Here is a 26,917-nt window from a genome sequence, read left to right on the forward strand (position 1 = left end):
CTCCATCTTTAATCTTTACATTAATATTTTAAAATGTATATTTTCTGGCAGATCCAGACGGGTGGATTGCTGGAGGTCAGGAGTTCCAGACCAGCCTGGCCAACATGGTGAAACCCCATCTATACTAAAAATACAAAAATTAGCTGGTCATGGTGACAGTCACCTGTAGTCCCAGCTACTCGGGAGGCTGAGGCAGAGGAATCACTTGAATCCAGGAGGCAGAGTTTGCAGTGAACTGACATCACCGCACTCCAGCCTGGGTGACAGAGTGAGACCCTGTCTCAAAAAATAAATAAAATAGAATGTACATTCCTGCAAAATGCTGGATTAGAATTATTCTTTGATGGTCCTAGGTGGCTTGAGATCATCCTTGATGCTTGTCCAAGAAGTTGTCTGAAGAGGTGAAACATAAGCACCTCATCGCTCTAACAAGTTTTTACATTTGCCCTTTGCAGTGATCAAGCAAAGTAAACCTTGGTAACCTCTTGTTAAATAACCTGGAGTTTTCATGTCAGGGACCGTTGTATACAAAGCATAGTTAAAAATGACTTTTGTTAGGGTCTGTAGAGAAGATAATCTTTCTAGATAACATTTATCTGTGTTTGCTGACAAAACTACTGCCATCTGGTCATACAAGTTAATCTCCTAGAGCCTATCCCTCTCCCTTGACCATAATCAAGCAGACTCTTAGGCCTATGAGAAGCCAAAAGTGCAGTGGCATACATAGAGTGAGGGTAAAAACGGGGCATGGAGAAGGGCACAGTGGCTCAGGCCTGTAATCCCAGTGCTTTGGGAGGCAGAGGTGGGCAGATGACTTGAGGTCAGGATTTCGAGACCAGCCTGGCCAATATGGCGAAATCCCATCTCTACTTAAATACAAAAAATTATCTGGTGTGGTGGTGCACACCTGTAATCCCAGCTACTCGAAAGGTTGAGGCAGGAGAAGCTCTTGAATCTGGGAGCCGGAGGTTGCAATGAGCCAAGATAGCATCACTGCACTCCAGCCTGGGTGACAGAGTGAGACTCCATATCAAAAAAAAAAAAAAAAAAAAAAAAAAAAAAATGGCATGGCTGGGGTATTGGTGACATGCAGCTACTGTCCTAATATGCAGTTGATACAGATTCGGCTGCGGCTGACAACACTATTGCTTCCATTCATCTTCTCTTTGACGTTATGAACAGATAGGAACATTTAATTGTTAATCTGGCAATGAGACAGCAAATATTTTCTTAAATAGCTTTTTGTGGTTTAATTGTCTTTTTTTATAGGAACTGGGGGTAAAGTCAAGAGAACTCTCAATTTTTCCATCATTCTCATGTATCAAAAATAGTTCCTGATGCAGCAGACTGGCAGCAGACCGAAGATTAATACTCAAATTCCTTCTGTTTTCCCGGACCAAAAGAAAGTCTTCTATTTGAGTTATTCATTTATTCCCATATATTGTTCATGGCCAAGTTACAGAATAAATTAGCCACACTTCTTAGTATAATATTTGGCCAATTCCCTCTCCTCCAGAGATTATATTCACATTTTTTGTGAGTTAAATAATAAAAAACATTAAAATTTCAATCATCTATAATATTAAGAAGAACGTATTTTAAAAGGTTAGTGAAGAAGACACTTCTCACAGCAGGAACACTGATCATATCTGGGATGAAGAGGACCATCCTACGTTGATTTCCCTAGCCCACATTTTCCTACTGTTTCTGTACATCCTCATTGACGGTTTCGGGAAATACTCTTCACGATGCAGCCAGAAAAATCAAGAATTCAGAGTCCACTATTCTCACTGTGTTGGCGAAGTGACGGAAGATAGATTATTCTATCATCTCAGCAGAGAATTGCTTATTTTATCCAGATTTATAGTGTCTGCAGAACAAGAATGCTGTCACTCATAATGACTCCAGCCATTATTTATTTATCAGCCCAGGTAAAAGTTATAAGTCACAGTACACCGGACAGCTGCTGGTTTTGCCTGTTCATCCATCACTCCCTCTTTGTCTGTTAACACTGAAGATTTTCCTCTGAAAACCACCTTTTCTCACTTTCAGCCCCTGTAGTTTGCATGTGTTTGATCACATCCTTCCAGGTCTCCCAGGGAGCGTCCGTCTCAGAAGCTGGACACAGAGGTTGACCACACATAGGTCATGTGGGCATCCTGAACCAAGAGGCGTGCCTGTATCTTCACTTGAACTATGAAGGGGATGGTTAATGGGTACAAACATAGAGTTAGAATAAATAAGTTCTAGTGTCTGAATGCACAACAGGTGACTACAGTGACTAATAACTTATTGTACATTTTTAAATGACTAAAAGAGTATAATTGGAACATTCATAACTCAAAGAAATGCTAAATGCTTGAGGTGATGGATGCCCCCTTTACCCTGACAGGATTAATACAAATTGTATACCTGTATCCAAATATCTCATGTACCCCATAAATATATATACCTACTATGTACTCATACAATTAACTTTTTTTTAAAACATTAAAAAAGGAAAGATGATCCTTTCTGCTCCAGTTCTTAGCTGATACAATGTACATAGGGGGCTTCTCAGGGCAATATGGAAAAAAACACACCATAATAAGTCCACATCAAAGAAGACAAACAGAGAGAAGAAAGGCTTTAATCTTCAGGCCCATAACATTTTTTTTTAAGTTTCTCTGAGTAGGGCTTCTGTGTCTTGCAACTAAAAACATATTAAGGAATAAATAATCAATCCTGTTATTAATGATAAGACACGAAAGAATAATAGACACAAGTAAGAGGATTCAGACAGCAGAAACTGTCTGGGACTAGCTGTCTGATGTCATTGACAACATCGATTGTTGGTGTAAGCAGACATGGGTGGAATAAATTGCGATGGTCACATTCTTGAGGAAAGGCTGAACCCTGGTATCCCCTGGAACAGAGATGCTGAGCAATTTCCTACACAGGCAGGGAGGAATGTTTGCTGCATTGTGTTTGTCAGCCTTTGATGACTATTGAATAGTGTTTTTACATAAGGAGTCTTCAGTTTAAACAGAACAAAACTTGTGTACAGAAAAGTTGCTGTGTACTCCTCAAATCACACAGGAGTAAGGAGGAACAAAGCCAGATTTTAAAGCCAAGTCTGCCTGACATGAATGGGCACGTTCATCTACTATAACTTACTAATAACATTAGGGACACCAGTTATTTTACTAAGGCAAACAGCTGCTTTTCTGGGGGTAATACACATATGTGATCAAAACGGCCTCCCCCACCATCAGCCACAGTGCCTGACATTTTTGTTATTAGAGATTCATTTGAATTCAGATTTTTAAAATTGCTGTGCTTTGGAGCAGAGGGCTTAATATATGTCTAATATATCATATGTCTAAATATATCATACTGAATACCTTTTTCAAATCAGAAGGGCATTTTTGCCAGTATTAAGTCCTTGAATCTTACTGATGGCTCTGCATCTTATGTAAAACTCTTTAGTTTGCAAAGAATTTTTGGCACAGTTTAATGTGAACATCACTGGACCTTATATACTTATGAGATGTTTGAACCTTGGGACATCAGCATAGTTTGAGGGTGGAGGAGCAGAGCGTATGAAATGTTGACTGGAAAGTCAGGAAACATTTAAAGATGATACAACTTTGTGCAGCAAGAACATATGAATTTGTTCTATCTGCAGTCCATGATGAAAAGGAAACCTTACAGAATAAAAATTGTGATTCGTTGTAACCTGAATAAGCAGGCTCTGCTATTAAACATAAACATTAATGGACTATTAAGCATAAAAGGAAAGCTAAAATATTCACCAAGATTAAAAAAGCAGCAACTGGGTCAAGCGCGGTGGCTCATGCCTGTAATCCTAGCACTTTGGGAGGCTGAGGAGGGTGCATTATCTGAGGTCGGGAGTTTGAGACCAGCCTGACCAACATGGAGAAACCCCATCTATACTAAAAATACAAAATTAGCCAGGCATGGTGGCACATGCCTGTAATCCCAACTACTTGGGAGGCTGAGGCAGGAGAATCGCTTAAAACTCGGAGGCAGAGGTTGCTGTGAGCTGAGATGGCACCATTACACTCCAGCCTGGGCAACAAGAGCAAAACTTCATCTCGAAAAATAAAAAAAAAAGTAATAAAAAATAAAAAAGCAGTATCCAAGATATACTTTGAGCCAACGTCCTCTGAAACTAACAGTAGAGTCACTGTTATTAAAAAAAAAGAGGAGCCCAAAGGAAGTAAAGAATTGCTGAGAGCACACTTCATCTAGTTAATTTATTTGATAGGGAGTTAGAAATCTGCAAATTAGGTTGCTGAAATATCGTCACTGATGTTGGAGAAAATGTGATTACTGAGTTTATTAGAATCCAGATGAAGAAATGCCACTGCACTTCCTTCAATATGGGTTTTGAGGAAGTGAACCATACCAGAATCAATACATGTTTTCAGCAGGTCAATAGGAAGTCCTTGCAGAATAGGGTTCTTTAATTTACACATGCTTCAAAATTACCTGATGGCCTTATTTAGAAAAACAAAAATTATTGGAACACAGTTCAAGAGTGTCAGAAGTCCAGACTGAGACATGAGAATTTGCATTCTTAACAAATTTCAAGGTGAATTTGTTTCTGATGCTACGGGTCTAGGAAGCATGCACCGAGCAGCTCTTGGAATGCCTTGGTGAGCTGCGCTGAGCCAGCCATTTGACAGCATATTTTGGGAACCAACTGGAGAAGTCCAGCTGTTGCAAAAGCATGGTAAGGAGCTGTATCTTTTTGTGTATTTGGAGACAAGGTCTCTCTCTGTCACCCAGGCTGGAGTGTAGTGGTGTGATCATAGCTCATTGCAGCATCCACCTCCCAGGCTCAAGCAATACTCCCACTTCAGCCTCCTGAGTAGCTGCAACTACAGGCATGTGCCATGGTCAGCACATTTTTTTTATTTCCTGTAAAGATTGGGGTCACACTATGTTGCCCAGACATCTCTAACTCCTGGGCTCAAGTGATCCACTCACCTCGGCCTCCCAAAACGCTGGGATTACAGGAGTGAGCCGCTGCATCTGGCTCCTCAAGCTGTATCTTCCTATTTAAAAGAAAAATAAACTTTATTGTGTATGCTTGATGTTTAGAACATAATGTCATAGAATATCATCAAAAGTTAAATGACAACTATAGTGAAGCAGATTATCTCACAGTTACTTTCCTTGTGTGCAACAAGAATAGCTAAAATCTACTCATTAACTAAAACCTCTAATACAATTCAATTTTATTAACTTTATTCCTTATATTGTACTTAATCTGCAAGTCTCTTTCATCAGTATTTCTGTTGACTCTGCTGTAGGTGACCAGAAAAACTCTTGCCATGCCTTTGCTCACTTCAGGTGCCTAAATTGGGGGTCATGCATGCATCACGTTTTCTATAGAAATTAGGTTTCTTAACCTCCAAAAAATATGGAATTCACTCTACATCATTTAAGTAGATGATATGTTAATTAAAGGTTATTGAGTTAATCACAGAATTATTAGAATGGCCAAAGAAATATATTCAAAGATAAGATTGCAGGGAAAATGCTGCACGCCATACCCCAAGCTGGCCTTCTGCTGCATCCCATTGAGGCGTTTAACTTGCACGCTGTTGTCAACCCATAAACATACTGCATTAGGAACCCACAAACATACTGCATTAGGAACCTTCTTCGAAATCTTCCTCATGTCCCCAGCTGCCACTCTTAGAACGGAGTGGATTCTCCACACAGAGCCTTTGTCCTAAAGTTGCTCACCTCTGTGTGGGGTCTGGAGGTGCATAAGAATCTTTCACAAGCCTGTACACTAACCACAAGCAAACTGAGAAATGTATATTTCTAGAGTCTACTTTGAAAAGGCACTATTTAGAACGTGGAGATCTATCCAAATTTAGGGAAAATGTTCCAAAAATGTCAGATGGCCTTTTCAGTGGGTGTTCTGGTTTATTGTTGTTGAACAAATGATGCCAAAACTTGGTGACTTAAGACGATGACTTATCATCTCTCCTAGTTGAGTGGGTAGGTGGGAATGAACGAGGCAGTCCTTGCTTAAGGTTGCTTATGCATTTGCAGTCAGAAGTGGTTGGACCTGTATCGTCTGGGAAAGGCTGCATGTCCAAGGCTGTTTCACCAACATGGATGCCAGTCAATGTTTTCTATCGACTGAGAGTCCTCTGGGGCTATGATCCAAGTGCTTACACTTGTCTTTTCTTTGATGTATGGGCTTCTCATAGCACCATTGCTGAATTTAAGAGAAAACAACAGAAGTGTGTGTGTGAGGCAGGAACATGAAGAAGCCTCCAATTTCTCTAAAGGACTACTCCTGGATTTGGACAGTGTCACTTCTACCGTATTTCCATTGATCACAGGATTTTCCCAGATTCAGAAAGCAGAGTGGCAATATCACACTGCAAAATAGCATGCAAGATAAGAGCTGTTACTGTGTCCTTCTTTGGAGTATGCAATCTGACAGATTGCTATTTGAAAGTGGACAGATGGAGCATTTTCGCAGCTAACTCAACAAACAAACACCCATAACACATGCGCACACACACACAAACACACTATATCTTGATATTCAGTCAAAATTGTTTCTTTCTTGACTTTAAGTACTATGATAATTATCTTTACTGCCTACTTACCTATAAATGCTAAGCCAGAAGCCAGAATTTGAGATCTATCACTGTGATAGAAGTAGGAAAGAGAAAAAGCATTTGACAAAATTTAACACCCTTTCATGATAAAAACTCTCAACATAATAAGTATAGAGGGATTCTAACTCAACACAATAAAAGCCATAAATGACAAAGCCATAGCTAACATCATACTCAACAGTGACAAGTTGAAAGCTTTTCTCTGGGATCAGGGAGAAGACAAGGATGCCCACTTTCAGTACTTTTCTACAGAGTTCTGGAAGTCTGAGCTGGAGCAATAGACAAGAGAAATAAATACAAGTCACCCTAATAGGAAAGAAAAAGTGAAATTGTCTGTTTGCTGACAACATGATCTTATATAGAGAAAACTGTAAAGACTCCACCAAAAGCTGATAGAATTGATAAATAAATCCAGTAAAGTCACAGGATACAAAATCAACATACAAAATTGGTAGCATTTTTATACACTGATAAAAAGCTATCTGGAAAAGGAATAAAGAAAAGAATCCTGTTTACAACAGCAACAACAAATTAAATATTTAGGTATAAATTTGAAGTGGTAAAAGACTTTTATACAGAAAACTGTAAAACTGATGAAAAAAATTTTTTAAATCACACAAATAAATGGAAAGGTATGCTGTGTTTATTGCTTAATAGAATATTGTTAAAACGTCCATACTATCCAAAGTGATCTACAGATTCAATGCAGCCACTATTAAAATTCTAATGTTATTTTTCACAGAAATGAAAAAAAATTCTTAAATTTGCATGAAACCACAAAAGACCCCAAATAGCCACAAACAATCTTAAGTAAAAAGAACAAAGCTGCTGCAGCCAATTAAGCCGACTGAGTTCCTTTCCTCATGGGGGCCCAATGTGCAAAGGCTGCAAACAGCCACTTCCTTGGTAGTGTATGTAGCTCATTTCTTGTATGGTTGCTCTAAGGGACCTTGGGAGACAGGCTTTCAGATGTATGTTCTTGCCTCTGACCTTACACTACCCCAATGTAGACTCCAAACAGGCATGTGAGGTGTCTTTGGAAAGGCCCAGGGCACTGTGGCCAGGGTTTACATTGGCCAAGTTATCATGTCCATTTGCACCAAGCTGCAGAACAAGGAGCATGTGATTGAGGCCCTATGCAGGGCCAAGTTCAAGTTCCCTGGCTGCCAGAAGATCCACATCTCGAAGAAGTGGGGCTTCACCAAGTTCAATGCTGATGAATTTGAAGACATGGTGGCTGAGGAGTGGCTTATCCCAGATGGCTGTGGGGTCAAGTACAGCCCCAGTCATGGCCCTCTGGACAAGTGGTGGGCCCTGTACTCATAAGGGCTTCCACTGTGTTGCCCCTTCTTAACATTCACCAATAAATTCTATCTCCTGTCAAAAAAATAAAATAAAATAAAAAATAAAAAATAAAAAGAAGCATCAGACTGACTTCAAGATATATTACAAAGCACTTATAACCAAAACAGCATGGTACTCACATAACAACACGTTGACCAAAGGAACAGGACAGAAAGCCCAGAAATAAACCCATGCATTTATAGGCAATTGAGTTTTGACAAATGTGCCAAGAACATACAATGTTGAAAGGACAACCTCTTCAAAACTGGGGAAACTGTTCATCTCATGAAGACATCTATGAGGATTGTGTTTTCTTAAGAACAGAAGAGGTAACAACAAATAAAATGATAAAAGAGAATGAGGCATACTGAAGTGGCTTCATTGTCTAGGGTAATACCTGAGACTCATTCCCTCACAGCCACGGAAAGCTATGACTCAGACCACCACAGTGAAGTTAGGAGCAGAAGTTTAATAGGTGAAAGAAAGAGAAGAACTCTCTGCACAGAGAGGGGTCCCAGAGAAAATGGGTTGCTGCTTCCACGATGAAGTACAGGAGGTTTTATAGATGAGCTTCAGGAGGTGGAGGTTTTTTTTACATAGGGCACAAAAGATCGGTCAGACCAGGTGTGCCATTTGCCTAACATGCAAAAATCTGGCCACCCCCATTCTAATCTTTTATGCAGAAATCTGGTGCCATGTTGCCTGTTTCTTTACTGCACATGTGGTGACAAAGAAAAGGGAAGATGGAGCCTCTGGGCTGAACACACCTGGCTCTCAGGTAGTGCCCAGTTTCAGGCCCTCATCTTTGTTTGGGGTTCTCCAGAGCAGTATCTACAGAAAGAGTTTGAGTCTTGCTTCCCACTTAACCACTAGAAAGCTACCTAAAGTATGCATCTAACCATCTCACCATCAAAGTTAAATAAAAATAAAACCAGACTTTTTTTTTGGTTTAAGAACCACCGCCTTAGCAGGATACCACAGGACCTCAGTGACCTGGTGGCTGCTCCTGACTCCATCTGTAAAGGACTTTCCCACTTACATTTCCTGCATAGACTGTGGAGTGCCCTACCACAGGACTTTGAGTAAGCTGACCCGTTATTAAAATGCTAACCCCCCTGATTTTGATCTACACAATACCTACTCTTCCTTTCGGTAAGGACTTTGCTCTGGCATCACTTTCAGAAAATTTCTCTGTAGCCTCTATTCCTTGTCCTGAATTGGATTCTCTTCTTTTCTCTGCTCTCATGACTGCATCCTTCTAACAAATCCTTAGCCTATTTTATTATCTCCTGTTGTGTCTATCTCCATGACAGGGCTTGAAGGCTTCTGCAGGCAGGGATCATGTCCTATTTTTATTTCTGTATCCATTGCCCATAGCATAGGCTATTAATGAATATTTGCTGAATAAATAATTTTATCTTCTTCCTGACCATTTGGAAGAAATGTTGCATTCTCAATAAGATGTTTAGTATTCTTTGTAAATGTTCTAGGAAACAGTATAAGGTACTTTGAGTTTATTTCCATCAATTCACCAAATTTCAGAATTCTATAGCCACATGTAACAAGCAAAACTAAGACAAGAGATGCACACTTGGTAGTCGGGGCCAAAATGTTATTAGCACTTTCTCATTTGTGCCACTGATGTACAATCATGTCTTTGTAGAAAGAGACATACATTTCCACGGAAATTGTAGCACAGATCACGTACCAACTCTGAATCGGTTAATCTTTCTTCAACACCATAAAAATTATTTCTACCAATAACATTGTAATCCACACATTATTACTGAAGAATTTTTATTAATTCAAAAGTGATCATCATTTGGTAGTCAGTGACATCCAGTCTTCTAAATTTTCAGAGGTCATTTTCCCCAGCTCTGAAATGAATGAAATATATTCAAGAAAAAAAACAAAAACAAAACAAGAAACTTATTTGAGAAGGACTTAGCAAGGTCAATTTTGCAAAATATCAAACTTAAATTCATAAGTATAAAAATTTTGATTTGAACATGTAAAGACAGCACAGTCCATTCCTTTCAAAGGTCTGTATCACTACACAATTTATGGAATAAACTACACACAAACAGCCAGTGGCAATATCAGAAATGCAGCAGCCAAACCAAAATCAATTATTCACATAATAAGCCCCTGTCAATCATTAGTTAAAAATAATGTGCATGAGTGTAACAGAGAAATATGTTAAAATTATTGTGAAATTTTGACTCCTTAATATTTCTTTGACAACACATGTTCTTAAACATTATGTAAACTCAGGAAGGTGGTGAGGGGCCTCTCTGGCAGCAGGTGATATATCTCCTCTCTGTCACTGAATCTCAAAGGAAGCCAAACAAAATGGAGGAGAGAAAGTCTGGCAAGAGATGAGCACTAACCTAACTTTAATTCTCTTCCCCTGTTTCTGAGTGCTCAGATGGGGCATGTGGCTCATTATACATTCATGAAAACATTTCGCCATTGTGTGCGCCTACCAAGACAATCGATTTAGACAACACAATGGCTTGGGAGTGATAGGGCCACACTCCAAATTTCAAAAGTACCAGGACACACAAAATCAAAACATACTATTTTTGTGATAATTGAATTTCACTCAGTTTTAGCCATACAAAAAATGAAAAATAAGGGAGTTGCTTCCAATTGCAATTTTAGAAAATAATGGAGGTGGCAAGAATCAGAAATACACACTCACCATTAACATTCAGAAATAATTTGTGTCAACAGTTTTATATATATGACATACGTATGTCCTTATTTTAAGAAGCATAAATCTCTTTAAAGCTAAAGAATTAGGTGAAAAAACAACAGCTTTCAATGTTTTATATCTGCAGGGTAGCAAATTGTCCTTAGGGACAATTTTAATATATGCCACGAAGAACATTTATGCAAATGATACCTTCCCTAGAGCCGATGTTAAGAAAAGACTTCCTAAGTAAAATTGTTGTCTTGACTTATGAAACTTAACCCAGCTAAAGGAAGATGTACACTGGCCTCTTGCAATGTCTGAACTGGTTGAATCTAGTGCTTTTATTTGCAAAGGTGAGCACTGAGGTTTTGCTTTTAATGACAGCAGCCATTTTCTTTCTTTTTAATGCAGTTCAGGGTTGCTCTATCACATTCAACAACAGTTTCCAAAGAATCTACCTTTAGAAGTGACAGCATAAGCAGCTACTGAGTGGCTATTGTTTTCTACTAAGATAATTAAGATTCATTGAGATTCCTGACACATCACTGATCTACATATGCTTAATAAAAATTATACATAATAATACAGAATTTCTATAAGGGAAATCTGAGACTCATTGCTTCTGGGTTTTTGCTTATTTTTTTGAGATGGAGTTTCACTCTTGTTGCCCAGGCTGGAGTGCAATGGCACAATCTCGGCTCACTGCAACCTCTGCCTCCCAAATTCAAGTGATTCTCCTGCCTCAGCCTCCCAAGTAGCTGCGATTACAAGCACATGCCACCACGCCCAGGTAGTTTTTGCATTTTTAGTAGAGAAGGGGTTTCTCCATGTTGATCATGCTGGTCTCAAACTCCTACCTCAGATGATCCACCCACCTAGGCCTTCCAAAGTGCTGGGATTACACGCATGAGCCTCTGCACCTGACCTTTTTTTTTTTTTTCTCTCTCTTTAATATTAGCAACTCTCCCCTTTGCTTGTCATGTTGCACCACAAAGGGTTGATAAAGTACACAGAGGAATTACTGGGATAATACCAGACAAGTTCCATTCACCAGTAAATAGAAAGATTAGACAGACACTCAGATATTAAGAGAGTTGTTCAGACATGGAGTGTATGGTTTAATAAGAGCTTTGGAATATGTAGAAATAATATTTATTCTGTTGTAGAATTCAGGATTTGTATAACTCCCTGGGAAACGCAGATTATTATTTAGATACATAATAAACAATATGAATCAAAGAAAAATGACAAGATTTTAGCTCATGTTTCCTCGTTCTTAGACGCTGTTAGAGTAGGCAGTTATGCAGACATGAGTAAAGCAGGAGAGATGACCCCCAGGAATGTCAGGTGAACATCAGGTGATGGTCAGGTGGTTATTAAACTATCTCTGTAACATAATAATTGGTTGCAGCCAGCGCCAGGGAAAGACAGTCTCCCAACAGACAGAAAATACCTGACGCTGGTGATCAGCAGCTTCCCATAAGATCTCAGGAGTTGGATGACTGCGCTCCAACATGGCACCAAGAAACAAAATAGCACAGTTTAACTGGTATATGACCTTCCTCTAGGAATGGTCAACCGGTAATGGAAAACGCCTGAAGCAGGAACAACACACACCAGGCCCTGCTGAGGGGTCAGGGGTGAGGGGAAGGAACTTAGAGGACGGGTCAATAGGTGTAGCAAACCACCATGGCACACGCACACCCACGTACCTACGTAAGGAACCACCGCGGCACCCGCGTACCTACGTAACGAAGCACCGCAGCACCCGCCTGCCTACATAACGAAGCATCGCGGCACCCGCCTGCTTACCAGGATGCCCCTGGCAAGGACGCGGCACCCGCGTACCTAGGTAACGAAGCACCGCGGCGCCCGTGTACGTACGTAAGGAAGCACCGCGGAGCTCGCGTACGTACGTAACGAAGCACCGCGGCGCCCGCGTGCCTACGTAACGAAGCACCGCGGCGCCCGCGTGCCTACGTAAGGAAGCACCGCGGCGCCCGCGTGCCTACGTAAGGAAGCACCGCGGCGCCCGGGTGCCTACCTGACGAAGCACCGCGGCGCCCGCGTGCCTACCTGACGAAGCACCGCGGCGCCCGCGTGCCTACCTGACGAAGCACCGCGGCGCCCGCGTGCCTACCTGACGAAGCACCGCGGCGCCCGCGTGCCCAGGTAACCAAGCACCGCGACACATGCATATCTATGTAACAAACCTGCACATTGTGCACATGTATCCTAGTTTTCTTTTAAGACATTTAAAAAAAAAAAAAAAATGCCTCAAGTGAGCATGCGCACAACTTCAATAAACACACTGAGCATGTGGCCCTTCCCAAGTGCTGACAGGCCTCTGCCCATGCAGACAGCTCACCCGAAGGGAACAATCAAGGGAGTAGAACTGCAAACTCCAGAATCACACCGATGTGTAAAACCCCAAGGCAAGGATGAAATAGGGCACTTGGATCTCTGAAGTCACCCGCTGGGCCCTCTTCCAAGTGTACTTTACTTCCTTTCGTTCCTGGTCTGAAACCTTTTTTTTTTTTTTTTTTTTTTATACTTTATGTTCTAGGGTACATGTGCACAACTTTTTAACAAACTCTCAGTCCTGCTCCTGCAGCCTTCCCCTGCCTTAAACTTACTTCTGCCCCTCAGCTGAATTCTTTCCTCTGAGGAGGCAAGGATCAGATGGAGTTTGCTGCAGATCTGTGGGATTTGCCACTGGTAAAAAAGCTTTGTAATAGAAAAACACATTCTTCTAATTTTGAAATAAAACTAAGTTTTACTCAACCTTTTATCGCTGTCCAGGAATGACAAAAAAGTAACCTTTTCAGAAACTGCATCTCATTGTGTTTTATATTTTCCTGCTGTGTATTTTCTGAGGATGATAACTTAAAAATTTGAGAGTCATGCTATAAATTAAGAAATAATTCACAACAATAGACTTGGGGCAGCACTTAATGCTTAAATATAGCACTTAAATATTAAATATAGTTATTTATTATTAACAAATAATTGTTCATTCTGGCAGTTTGGTAAAGAAGATTTAAAAAAATGAATTGTCCAAAAGATCTATATTAGCAATATACACAAAATATATGAAGACAACGACACTGATTTTCTTGTGAAACTCTTATACAAAATTCAGTCTAACTAGGAAATATCATACATAAAGAGGAAAATTCTACCACTATTGCTGTAGTGAAAATGAAGCAAGGTGTTGGCAACTGAGAGTTAAGCACAAATCTCCTATAAGATCTTGGCAGATAAAGATGGGCAGAGTTGGTACAATAAACTTGGCAACAACTAGCATATTATTTGAATGTAAAACGTCTTTCGGTCACGTTTGTATAATTCTGTGAAATCACGGAATTTTATAGTGCAGGGTTCCAATTATTATTGACTACAAGATGAAGATTCGTTTGCCTTAGTACGTAAACTCTTAGTTGCTTAAAATCTTTGAGGCTTATTGGCTTTGTGTATGTTTTTGTTGTGTAATTTTTTAAGTGTCTTTTTATATATTTTGTGTCTTTTGTCCTGTATCATAGCCCAGAATTTAGAACAGCCTGGTATATAATAGGCTCTTGAGAAACATTTGCTGTTTAATTAATAAATGTCGTTAATGAAAGAAGCAGATCAGAATTTGTGAACATAACTTTTTCTTGAATTTTTGTTTCTGGAAAAACTAAGGCTATATGAGTGGTATTCACAAAGTATAAATGTTGCTACTCCTCACTGGTTCTTGGGAAGGGTATAACCCTGCCAAGAGCAAAGAAGTCACATTTCAGCTTTAACTTTAAAAAAGGACTTTTCAAACACTCTGAAAAAGGTCTACCATCCTATAAAACTTGTGAGAAAAGAACGCTCGGTGCTAGATTTTAAATACCAAGAGAGAGGTCTGGTGAACTTACCATATAATTTTTACTATAATCGACAACATTAGTAAGATGAAAAGTATGAAAAAAAAAACCAACAACAACAACAGTTTTCTCATGTGATACAAGAGTGCCATAAAAGCCCTTTTCTTGGACCTGAGACTGGGGGTGGAAAGGAGTGAAAATTCAGAGAAACCGTCGAGAAAGCATAGGGCTGCAGTGGGCCCTACCTCCCATGGCTTGCTCTTGATAAAAAAGCGCTGGTGGGTTTCAGGGGTTTAGAAACTGCATGTAAGTTCTATGGATTCAATGTCAGGAAACTTCCGTCCACTTTCTGTTTGGAATTCTGAGGAGGCCACCACATAGTACAGTAAAAATGACGACGTGATGTTTACAGACAGAGGACCTGCAGGTGCCCAGCACACACTCGACTCCCTGTTCCTTCTCTGTCTCTCCAGCACGCACGAAATAGGACAATTAAAGGTCCTATGGCCCTCATAGGAGACACAGAAGATGACTAAGAAGTGAGAATTAGCATATTGCTAGGGAATTGTTGCCATAGAGACTCAGGAGACTCCATATCCAAGAGTATAAGCTGAGTAACCCAGGGAGAAGGGAGAGAAGACCACATCACAGGGAGTGGGGGAGGAAGCAGTGCCCATGGGCCTGGCTCTACACATTGAACTTGTGGGAGGGAACGGACCACCAGCTGCTCCACTCGTGGAACCATCAGCAGTGAGTCAGTGAGGTGTGAGGGAACCCGCGGGAAAACACACCTCAGCGGGGCCCAGGAAGCACCACTAGACAGACCAAGGACAGGTACCCAGGACCAGGCCAGGATACGGAAATGAACACCAAAGTCCTCCTCATGAAAGTGAGATCGTAGACACTACATGGAGGAAGAGAAGGCGAACAGAAAGAATCATCAGCTCACTAAAATTGAATCTTGAATTTAACTAAATACTTGGAAAATTATCAACCACAACTGGCTAAATTCCACTCAAATAACACAAATACATTTCCAGTCTTTGATGGAATTGGCTTTTCCAGGGATAAACTGAATTCGGTTATCAAGAAATCAGCATAAGGGCCAGGTGCAGTGGCTCATGCCTGTACTTCCAATGCTTTGAGCAGCCCAGGCAGGAGAGTCACCAAGGCCAGAAGTTAGAGACTGGCCTGGCAACATAGCAAGATCTCTTCTCTACAGAATAAAAATAAATAAATAAAATGGTTATGCTGAGAGAGAGAACAAAATAAAAAAATTTTTAAAAAGAAATAAAAATAAAATATCCAGGTGCACACCTGCAGTCCTCAGTACTTGGGAGGATGAGAAGAGGGTATCACTTGAGCCCAGGAGTTATAATTGCACCACTGCACTCCATCCTGGGCACAGAGAAAGACCTCGTCTGTAAACAACAACACAACAACAACAACAACAACAACAAAAACTGCCATGGCAAAGTTGAGGGACAGCACTTCTAAGAGCAATGGATGATAAAATGATGGATTAGAAACAGCAACTTTCCACCCTCAAGAAGATTGCAATCTAGTGGGAGAAACATTTGCATGTAAAAGAAAAGTAAAAACAAAGTATTCCTAAGGAAAATTTGAAAGACTATCAAATGTATAATTACAATGATCCTTAGTTGAAAATTAAAAATTGAAAGGCATGGAGCTGCTTTTTATTCCTATTTCTGTACTAACACTCTACAATAGCAAGTGAATCTTTGGGTGGAGGAACAATAGGATGTTTTGAGATTTTTCTTTTCAGTGGCAGAAGGAGAAAGTTAATGATTGTAAGGCCATCTCTAAATTACTTAAAATTCTTTCAGACATAGTTTTCTGTATACTGGGATGACCATCACATATCTCAAAGGTTAAATGTAATTATGTTTCTCAGATACTTTCTAGACTGTTGATATTTGGGTAGATAGCTAGATTATATGATTCTCGCTTCTCTGAAATTAACAATGGTTTTAGATATTGTAACCCAAGAAAATCACAATACAGCAAAACCGAGCTTGTGCAGACTGCAAGGTCTTTAGATGTTATTTTAATTTTTTAATTATGTGATAGAACTATATATATCATGTATCTATGAATAATTGTAATTTAATATTTCACCCTTATTATGTAACATAGGATAGAATCATCAAATGTGTGAGTGAGCAACACTGTAATGTCCCTAAAAAGGCTCTATTATAACCCATTACTCATTCCTGAGCTGACCATTGTAAAGATACCAATACTGATCTCTAGTTATAAAAACCATTCTGGAATTGTTTGCTACACCATAGTAATCGTTCTTTATGTGTTACAAAGGGATTAAAAATTAGTGGTCTTAAGAAAATCCTTATCAGTAAAATCTGTTTGGCAACTTCTTTTGTTTAGACTGCGGAGGATGTCAGCTTTAACCATGGACATTTAATACATATTAGTCCATTTCCTTTCCCTTTCACAAATCTTATCTAAGACCAAACAAGCCCATTGTGTCATTGATAATACTATATGAAAAGGGAAGTCAGGACCAAGTTTCATAATCTTTCTGATTTTAAACCTAAGGACTAACCTCAAGATTCTCTTTATTTGTATATGAAAACAGCACTTTTTATTACTTTAAACATACAACCAATTCTTGTAAAAGAAACTCCAACAAACTTCATGTTTAAGAAAATTAGTAGAAGGATTTGACTGACCTTTATAAAACAGAGCTGAACTTTGCCTTTTAATATACATGTGAAACAAGATATACTAATGCAATTGAAAATTAAGATATTCGAGGGGGTTGAGGGAGTAGCAAGAACTATAAATAGCTTTACAAAAGAAAATATGCAATCTCCCACGTATCTGCAAGTGAAAATTTAAACGGAGAAAATTATGGTTTATGATCATATTTTACTTGTCATTATACAAAATTTCCAAGGCAAAATTTTAGATGGATATGAATTATGGTTATTTGGACTCATAGAACGTTTAGGCTGGAATATCTGACCAACTCCACCTAATTTAAACAAGACACGTTCTAGGACAATGTTTGCTGCTTTTGCCCACAATTTTATCTTTAGCTCTTGGTGTCTTTCTCTGCATTTAACACTAAATTCAATACATTTTTATTGAATTAAATACATTCAGTTAGGTATTGTTCTAGACATTGAAGATTCTTTTGTGATTTAGACACTATGACTGAAGAGACATTAGAATAAAAACATTTCAAGCTACTCATTCTACAGAGAAGGAAACCAAGATCTTGCAAGATAGCAACTTTGGCAATGTCTCATGACTGATTAGTTATGAGAAAAGACTAGAATGTGAGGTCCACACCTAATTCACTGTTTATTCTTTGACTAGATAACACCTCCTGAGGCAAATCAATTCTGATCAGCTTCCTGGTATGTTGTGTCAAAATGGACTTTCCTGCCATAACAGAGGTATCCTTTTGGTCTTAGCATGAACCATTTAATGATGTTTTTATCACATCATATCCTAGTTGACAGTACAACAGCATGGGGTAAATTATCTATTTAAAAATATAACCAATCATACATACGCTGCTTAATGGGGTAAAGACAAACAGCTTATGAAAATATCAATTTAGAAAATAGTGGAGCGCTATACAATATCTACTAAGTATACAATGTGACTCTGTTTGTATTTCTTTTTTTTTTTATTTGTGACAGTCTCACTCTATCGCCAGGCTGGAATGCAGTGGTATGGTCTCGGCTCACTGCAGCCTCTGCCTCCTGGTAAAAGCGATTCCCCTGCTTCAGCCTCCCAAGTAGCTTGGACAACAAGTGCGTGCCATCACACCCAGCTAATTTTTTGTATTTTAGTAGAGTCGGGGTTTCACCATGTTGGCCAGGATGATCTCAATCACCTGACCTCATGATCTGCCTGCCTCAGCCTCCCAAAGTGCTGGGATTACAGGTCTGAGTCACCACACCCAGCCCTCTTTTTATTTCTTTTTTCCGCTTTACAGGCAAATTTATAGCACATTTATGGAAGAAAAAGACACATTTGTGTATTTTAAATTTTATTAGAATATTCTGATAAACGGTGCATTCCAACATGGATGAAGAATCAAATGCCTTTAGAAGATATTTTGGATTGTATATAATATACTTCATTATGATTAGATACAAGTTATATAGAACTTGTCACCCACGTTTTTATTTCTACTTATTGCCGTATAAGATATTTTATAAAAGTGACATCAAATACTTACTAAACATGCGTTTTGCTTTCAATTATAATTATGGAGATTAATTAGAAAATGCTTAATGGTATGCAGTAAACACACCTCAGAATAAATTAGGGGTGAGACATAGTTTTTGTTTTTGTTTTTTTATTTGGCTTTGTATATTGTCAGTTTTGGAGGAAGATGCTAGTAGAGTGTTTTCATACACACACACACACACACACACACACACACACACACACACAGACTAATGAATTGTTGGTTCTTTTCCCCTACAAGAGTTCATGCTGCTGTGGACTGTGACCTTCACCCAAATATTAGTAAAATGTACAGATCACACCAGCCACTTTACTGAGCAAGAATGGAGAAACGTAGAGTTCTCAGAAAGCAGGGTAGAACAAGGTTTCAATAAAAAAACTATAGTGATTTGGGGCCATTATAAAAATTGAATGAAAACTACCTTGAAAATCAAATCACTTGGGTCCATGATTTAACTGCTTGAAACACATTGATCTATATTGTAGTCCAGAATGCCTAACAATGACCACTTAGGCCTCTTAAAGCCAAAGACGTCTGAGAGACAGAACCACGTATTGACACCTCAACAATGCTTCTCCAACAATCAATACAAGTGAGACGCGACCAGCTCTCCAGAAGGAAACTGCTCTCTTTTTATGTTTTCAGAAATTAGAGGAATGGGATGTGCCTTCACAAAAGAGACTCCAGGAATTGAAAATCTTAAGTATTTATAAGTTTTATGTCTTTGGGAATAAAGACTACTCAAGGAATGGTCGAAAGCGAGATGTGCGTTTGTTAACTAGAAAATGTTTGAAGGAAGGAATGCACAGAAGCATTCTTAGGTGGACACTTTTGCTTCACCTGAAGAGCAAATAGTGCCGTACTACACAGGTGGCCATGTTAGTCATAATGGACGGCTGAAATGCTGAAATGCACAGCAGGACAGCAGCCTCCTGGGCCTAGTAACAAGAATGCAATTCACTATGGAAAATTAGAATGCATCACCCACAGATGCATGAAGGAAAGCTTGGGAAATACGTTGTATAAATGCTTCATACAGAGAAAACACATTTAAAGATGAGAATTAGGTAAGGATCTGTGATCCTATGGAGGAAATAAAGCTTATTAATATGATAAGTGGGATAAAAGGTTCCATTTGAGCTCATACCTTCAATTCAAAGAACTCACACCAGAGAGGAATTTCATGAAAGATGATGATTGTAACAAGAGCAGCATTTAGTATCCATGTCATTGAGACCAAGTTTATACGTGACCAGAAGAGACTTTGTGAAGAAGAGAAACTTTATAAATGTTTTATTGGACAAAAATAAAGTGTTTCTTTCCTACACGAGCAAGTTTTCAATCTCAGAGTGTTCAGAAAACGAGAAACTTCATAAATACAATATATAAATGTAACTTTTCTCATGTTTTTATTAGTAATAATACAGTCTTAATGATAGAAAAATACATTTTAGGGTGAATAACTAGATAACAGAAATACATAACTACATGACCCAAAAAACCACTCAGCATTTTGACAGAGACTCCAGAAAATTTCAAACATGTAACTACATATTTATTTTAATGGTATTTCATTGTAAATATGAGTTTGTAAAAATGTCAGTTACTTCTAAATAGTTTTGGTAGATTTCTTACAAAGTGAATTTATGACAATACATTCAGCATTATTTATAGTTTATAGTATTTCCCTATTAAATACAAATAAAAACCTTGATAAACATTCTTGTGAGCAAGTGTTTGCTCCCTTTTTAAACTTTTACCCTTGTGAGGAATGGCTTACATGTTCCCCACCAAGGAAAGAGCTTAATGCATTGAGGAAACACTTAGGTAAAGGTGCCCAGATGTCCTACCTGATACCAGCTAGTGCTAACAGCAAACACACAGTTTTTAATTTATTAACTGGTAAGTTCTCCCATGAAGAAGAAGATCTGATGGGAGTGGATAAGAATTCTTTGTCTCATTAGAATAATATTCCAAACACCAGAGGTTTCTCAGCCTTGTGTTCTTTACTTTTGGCTTCTTTATCAAGGAATTAGGATTTTCTCATTTAAATATTGAAAATCACATTTGAAAAAACACACATGCAAACTTAAATAGACAACTTTTAGGTTCATTTAGAGTGAATGTATTTTTTAAATAGCATGCAGTGAAAAGAGATTTGTTATACAATAAAGTGTATATATTTAATACACTTTAATCATAAAAGCAACTGCAATTTGGTAAGGCACATTCCTTCAGGTGCTATATCCCAGTTGACTAAATTATTAAAATGACACTGGACAATGCCCATTTTTAAAAGAAGAACGCTAAGACATGGAGAAATTGAACAACTCCACCAAGGTATCAGAGCTAAGAATTGGCAAAGTAAATTTGGAATGATGGTTTTCCTTACCCCAAGGCCTATACTGTTAGCTCTGATTCATCTGCCTGGTTTCTAAACTTGCTGGCAGGATGTTTAAAATCTTGAAAATTGCTAAAGAAAATCATTTCAGCTGAGTTAGTTTTCTAAAGTTGTCTCTTAAAAGGAAAAATTTGACTTTAAGAAGTTTGTCCTTGTACTTTCCTGAAGTTATTAATTCCTGAAACAAAATAGACTTCACTATGGTTTACTAAGTAATACATTATTATTTCTTGTGACTTGTTTTAAATATTAGTTAATAATAACATGTGGACACCTAAATAAGCCAAAAACTTCACATTTATTGATTGCTTATGCTCACATAATTATAGCTGATGTATCCTCTCTCATCTTTCTAACTTAACGGGTATCCATGAACCCAACACCAGCTATTCTACTTTGTTTCTTTCCTTCCTTCCTTCCTTCCTTCCTTCCTTCCTTCCTTCCTTCCTTCCTTCCTTCCTTCCTTCCTTCCTTCCTTCCCTCCTTCCCTCCTTCTCTCCCTCCCTCCCTCCCTTCTCTCTCTCTCTCTCTCTCTCTCTCTGTCTCTGAGTCTCTCTCTGTGGCCAAGGCTGGAGTGTGATGGCATGATCTTGGCTCACTGCAACCTCTACTTCCCAGGTTCAAGCGATTATCATGCCTCAGCCTCCCGAGTTGCTGGGATTACAGGCACCTGCCACCACGCCTGGCTAATTTTTGTAGTTTTAGTAGAGACAGGATTTCACCATGTTGGCCAGGGAGGTCTCGAACTCCTGACCTCAAGTGATCTGCCCCCCTTGGCCTACCAGTGTTGGGATTACAGGCATGAGCCATCACACCCAGCCCAACTAGTTTAATACTACCAGACATGCCATTTAAAAACACTTCAATGTAATTATTTAAACTGGTGTCTCAATATTCTTAACAAGTTTAATGCAGCAATCTAGCCATTTGTTCTGACACTTACTGAAATATATATTTTATGTTACTTGATTTTTTCCATCACTAAAGGAGTTTTTTTCTACATAGGATTTATCCCCTTCTCATCTTTGAAAACACTCAGTCTCTGTATTTTGATATGTTGTGGAAGGGGTTTGCTGTTACTTAGATGCTTCACTACCTTGTTGCATCTGTTTTAGTCAGCAATCTTCTCTCTCCTGCCGCAGTTTCTTTCTCGGGGGTCCATTTTGACACTGAAATGCTGAAATGCACAGCAGAACAGCAGTGCCCTGGGCCTGGTAACAATAGTGCAATTCACGTTGGAAAATTAGAATGCATCACGCACAAATGCATGAAGGAGAGCTTGTGGTTCTCCAGGCAAAACATTACAAGTGACCTGTTCTTAGCAACCCATTTCATCAACAGTGACTTTTATTTATTTGTTTGGATCCCTAATGTGGACACTGATACTGTCAGAAGTGTTTAAACCAGAGCAGCTCCATCTTGAACAGGGGCTGGGTAAAATAAGGCTGAGACCTCCTAGGCTGCATTCCTGAGGATTAAAGCATTTCTCATCACAGGATGAGATAGGAGGCGGGCATGAGATACAGGTCATAAAGACCATGCTGATAAAACAAGTTGCAGCCGGGCCAAAACCCACCAAAACCAAGATGGAGATAAGAGTGACCCCTGGTGGTCCTCACTGCTCATTATATGCTAATTATAATGTATTAGCATGCAAAAAGACACTCCCACCAGCGCCATGACAGTTTACAGATGCCATAGCAACATCCGAAAGTTACCCTATATGGTTTAAAAAGAGAAGGAATTGTCCACCCCTTTCCCAGAAAACTCATGAATAATGCACACTTTGTTTAGCATATAATCAAGAAATAAACATAAAAATGGGCAACCAGCAGCCCTCAGGGCTGCTTTGGCTATGGAAGAGCCATTCTTTTATTTTTTTACTTTCCTAATAAACTTGCTCTGTGGATTCACCTTGAATTATTTCCTGAGCCAAACCCAAGAACCCTCTCTTGGGGTCTGGATTGAGACCCCTTTCGAGTAACAATACTAAAGATGTGAGGACTTCTTGTTATCTCCACACCATGTCCCTGACTTTATTTGCCATTGTTATGGTCTGAATTACATCCCCTGAAAGTTCATATGTTGATGCTCTTAACCACCAATACCTCAGAATATGACTGTATTTAGAAATGGAGATTTTTAAGAGGTGAATAAAGTGAAGCTGTTAGGATGGACATCAATCCAATCTGATTGGTGTCTTTGTAAGAACAGAAAATGAAGGCACAGGCATGAACAGAGGGAAGCCCCGTGAAGACACAGAGAGAAGGTGGCCATCTGCAAGTCTCGGAGAGAGACCTCAGCAGAAACCAACTCTGCTGACATTTAATCAGGAGATATTCTCGGACTCCAGAACTATGAGAAAATAAGTTTGTGTTGTTTATACCACCTGGTTGTTAATATTTTGTTACAGCAGATCATGTTGACTAGTAGAAGCTCTGGTGGTTTCTTTTGACCATTAGAGTTCCATGTGCTAGACAACATACCACCCTGTCCCCAGCCAGTCCATGGCCACCTTCTGTCTGTTTCTTCTCTGGGGACTTCCCTCTGTTCATGTCTATGCTCTAATTTCCTGTTCCTATAAGGTCAGCAATCAGATTGGATTGGTGCCCAGTCTAACAATTGGTGCTATGTCCTGAAGCTTCTTCTGGGTACAGCCTCTTTTCTCCTCTCAGGGTCAACACATTCTGTGTCAGGTTGTTTTATGATTGACCCTCTTTATTCTCCAACAGACATGAAGGGAGGTGGGGCAGATCTTGAGGGAGCACACATTGCCTCCACATTGTCTCCGAACATCTGAGGGGTGAAGCTCAAGATTTTAGTTGGTGGAGGTGGGGACATTTTGCAGGCTCAAAAAGTCGAGGGAGATTTGGAGGTCCAAGTCCTTGGGGACATCCCGAGCATCAGCCCAGATGTCTGCATCCCATGTCTTCAGATCTCATTCCTTCCCATCCGGGGTCCTGACTTTGCTGTAGAAGATTGCCACAGTCCTTATACCAACTCTATCCAGAGTTTCACGACCCTTATAATTATGTCCTAGGTCTGATCCTTCCAAAGGTGGGAGACAGGAATTCTGTTTCTGTGTTACCAGAGCTGTCCAAACGACTGTCACTTCTTCCTTAATGTGGTAAGTAATCACTCTTTCCTTTCATCAGTACATCCATAGCATTTACTAATAACCACCTACTTTCATCACTTTTTAATTAAGACTTCCCACACATCTATCAACTGCTGGGGATATTGTACCTGCCAGGGCATTCTCTTCCACTGTTCTCCTATGCCCATTCTCCACCAGTGGAAGTTTTAACAGCCACATGGCTACTGCATGCCACGGGCTACTCAGAATCCACTCCAGACCAAGGAGGGTCAGACGATTGGCAAGAGACGTTATGCACCTGTAAAATCTCATTATAAAGTCGTCTTCTTCAGACCAGTATTAGTAGGAAGTGTCTGAGGTGGGATTCTCTGGAAACTAGTCTTTGAGGTCGAGATACTCCAGCAGGAAATGCATGGAGGGCACTCTAGTGATAGATGTGGGTGAGTAAAAGGTCAAGACTGGTCAGAGGGAGGCAAACTGCGATGCCCTTGCAAGAAAGGACCCAGCCAATCTCACGGGGAATCTGGAGCTTGGAAAGCTCTTGAAATTTGCCCGGAATTGAGGTATCATATGCCCTATCTTGGAAAAAAATCACGGCTGCAGCTCCTCCCAGGCAGAAAGAGTCACCTTAAGCAAAGAAGCAATCTTTGGCTGAGGGCGATTCCTGAGGAAAGAGTAGGCAAGCTCCTTGAGAGACTCAGCTGTGAGCCTTCAGCTGCCAACACTGTCCACAGCTGTGAGGATTAAGGTTTCTATCTGGAACAAAAGATCAGGGAAGCATCTACGGTTCTTAGAAATCCAGAAAAAAAAAATCGCAGAGAAAAATCTTTAGTTCAAGGATGTATTAATGTGAGACAGAAGTCCTATCTGCTCTACAGTCCATGAGACAGATGGTGACAGAGTCCTCTAGTACCAGTATTAAAAGCAATCCAAGTGTTTCATTCAGCCAAATTGTCTTCCTGGGAACAATGCAGGAACAAACACTGCTTCCATCAGAGTGCAGAGGATGCAGTGTTCTGTCATGGTGTTCTCAATTTTATTACTATTCATAGAAATTAACAATTATAAAATGTTTTAAAATATTGGAACACGGAGAAAAAGCATCATCCTGAATGTTACAGAATGACTGTCTTCATTTTATTAATTTCTCATCTACCTGCTCACTAACCAGGGACTTTTGCATTGTTGTTACTTCAGGTTATATTCAGTTTGTATCTCGATTTGTTTCTTTTAATATTGCTTTTAAATTTTAAAAATTTATTTGAAAAATAATTTGTGTATAATAATTGCATCAAGTAAGAGTGTAAAGTTAGATGAGTTCAAGGGTCATGGACACACATGAACCCATCACCTTGAATAAGATCCAAGATACTTCTGTTTGCTCCCTTCACGCCCCCTCACCCCTAAAAAGAAAAAAAAAAAGATTCTTTGGGTTCTTTTGTAGTTCAGACCTATCTCCACCTAGCCCCAGGCAACCAAAGGTATGGATTGTGTTGCTAGTGATTACTTTACATTTTCTAACATTGTCTATAAATGTAATCATACATTGTACACTCTTTCACTAAGCACACTGATTTTGAGATTGAGTTCTTTTGTTCCATGTATCAACAGTTCATTCTTTATATTGCTACATAGTATTCAATTGTCCGGATATAATAAATTTTTGTATCCATTCACTTGTTGTTACCAATTCTAGTTTCCAATTCTGGATTTTCATGAGTATAAACATTTGTACTGGAATATTTTGTAAGCATAAGTTTTTATTTCTTTTGAGTAAATACATAGAAGTAAATTTCTAGGACAAATGGTAAGCGCATGTTTAACTTTTTTTAAGACAACTGCTTTCCAAAGTTGTGGTAGTACTTTAAATTCTCATCAGTAGCGTATGAGAGTTGCCATCGTTCCACATGATTGTTAATAGTAGATGTTTGTTGGTGTTTTTAATTTTTGCTATTCTACTGAATGCATAGTGGTATCTTTTTGTGGTCACAATTTCCGTTTACCAGATGACATAGTTAGCATGTTTGATGTGCTCATTAGCCCCAGTGACTTCCCTTGGCACTCTTATCTAAAACCAAGTGTCCGAGAAATAGATTCACAAAATGGGACAACTGGATTTTAGTAATGGGGCCAAAATAATTTCTGGGTAGGGATTATGAAAGACTTGCTTCCCGTGTACACACACACACACACGTGTGTGTTTGTGTAATCTCTCTGTTCTTCAGATTTTCTGTATTAAAACATTACTTTTCAGCCACAAAGTCAGAAACGTTTTTTGTAGGTGGAAAGGTATAAGAAAGTTTATAGTCATTGGTTTTCAAACATCTTATAATTATTTTATAAACCCAAGAAATACAGGATTGTAGGGACTCCTCCTTGGACTGTACTTCTGAAAAGAAGAAACTTCTTTTCAGCCATGTTAATGGAAATGATTTCATCTCTTTTATTAGTCAATTAGTACTATCTTTAAAGTTATCATAATTTCATCTGCTGAAACTGAAATTATTAATGCTGAAGGTTTTCCAAACAATAAGTAAATTATAGTACATGATGTTTGCATACAAAGTTTCTGACTGAACATTTCTTTTTTAAAACAATTTTAAACTGAAATCAGAAAA

General features: G+C 39.1%; 2 long non-coding RNA genes and 1 other non-coding gene across 8 annotated transcripts in view; 2 read left to right on the top strand and 1 right to left on the bottom strand.

Moving 5' to 3' along the window:
• Nucleotides 1–12,582, bottom strand: part of LOC105491865 (uncharacterized) — a 78,127-nt gene extending 65,545 nt beyond the window's left edge. For all 5 annotated transcript variants that reach the window (XR_011607300.1, XR_011607299.1, XR_011607297.1 and 2 more), the window contains exons 1-2: nt 12,411–12,582; nt 4,996–5,063 (exon numbers count right to left, since the gene is read on the bottom strand). This is a non-coding gene — a long non-coding RNA (uncharacterized lncRNA). The remainder of the gene's footprint in view (nt 1–4,995; nt 5,064–12,410) is intronic.
• LOC112428491 (small nucleolar RNA SNORA70) lies at nt 7,485–7,619 on the top strand. The gene has a single exon (XR_003020450.1). It is a non-coding gene; the product is annotated as a small nucleolar RNA SNORA70 (small nucleolar RNA).
• A 126-nt stretch (nt 12,583–12,708) lies between the features above and the next one.
• The window catches only part of LOC105491875 (uncharacterized), a 125,937-nt gene continuing 111,728 nt past the window's right edge, over nt 12,709–26,917 (top strand). For both annotated transcript variants that reach the window (XR_011606585.1, XR_011606586.1), the window contains exons 1-2: nt 12,709–12,870; nt 24,243–24,329. This is a non-coding gene — a long non-coding RNA (uncharacterized lncRNA). The remainder of the gene's footprint in view (nt 12,871–24,242; nt 24,330–26,917) is intronic.

The sequence above is a fragment of the Macaca nemestrina genome, chromosome 8, assembly GCF_043159975.1.
Source record: "Macaca nemestrina isolate mMacNem1 chromosome 8, mMacNem.hap1, whole genome shotgun sequence".
Lineage (NCBI taxonomy): Eukaryota > Metazoa > Chordata > Mammalia > Primates > Cercopithecidae > Macaca > Macaca nemestrina.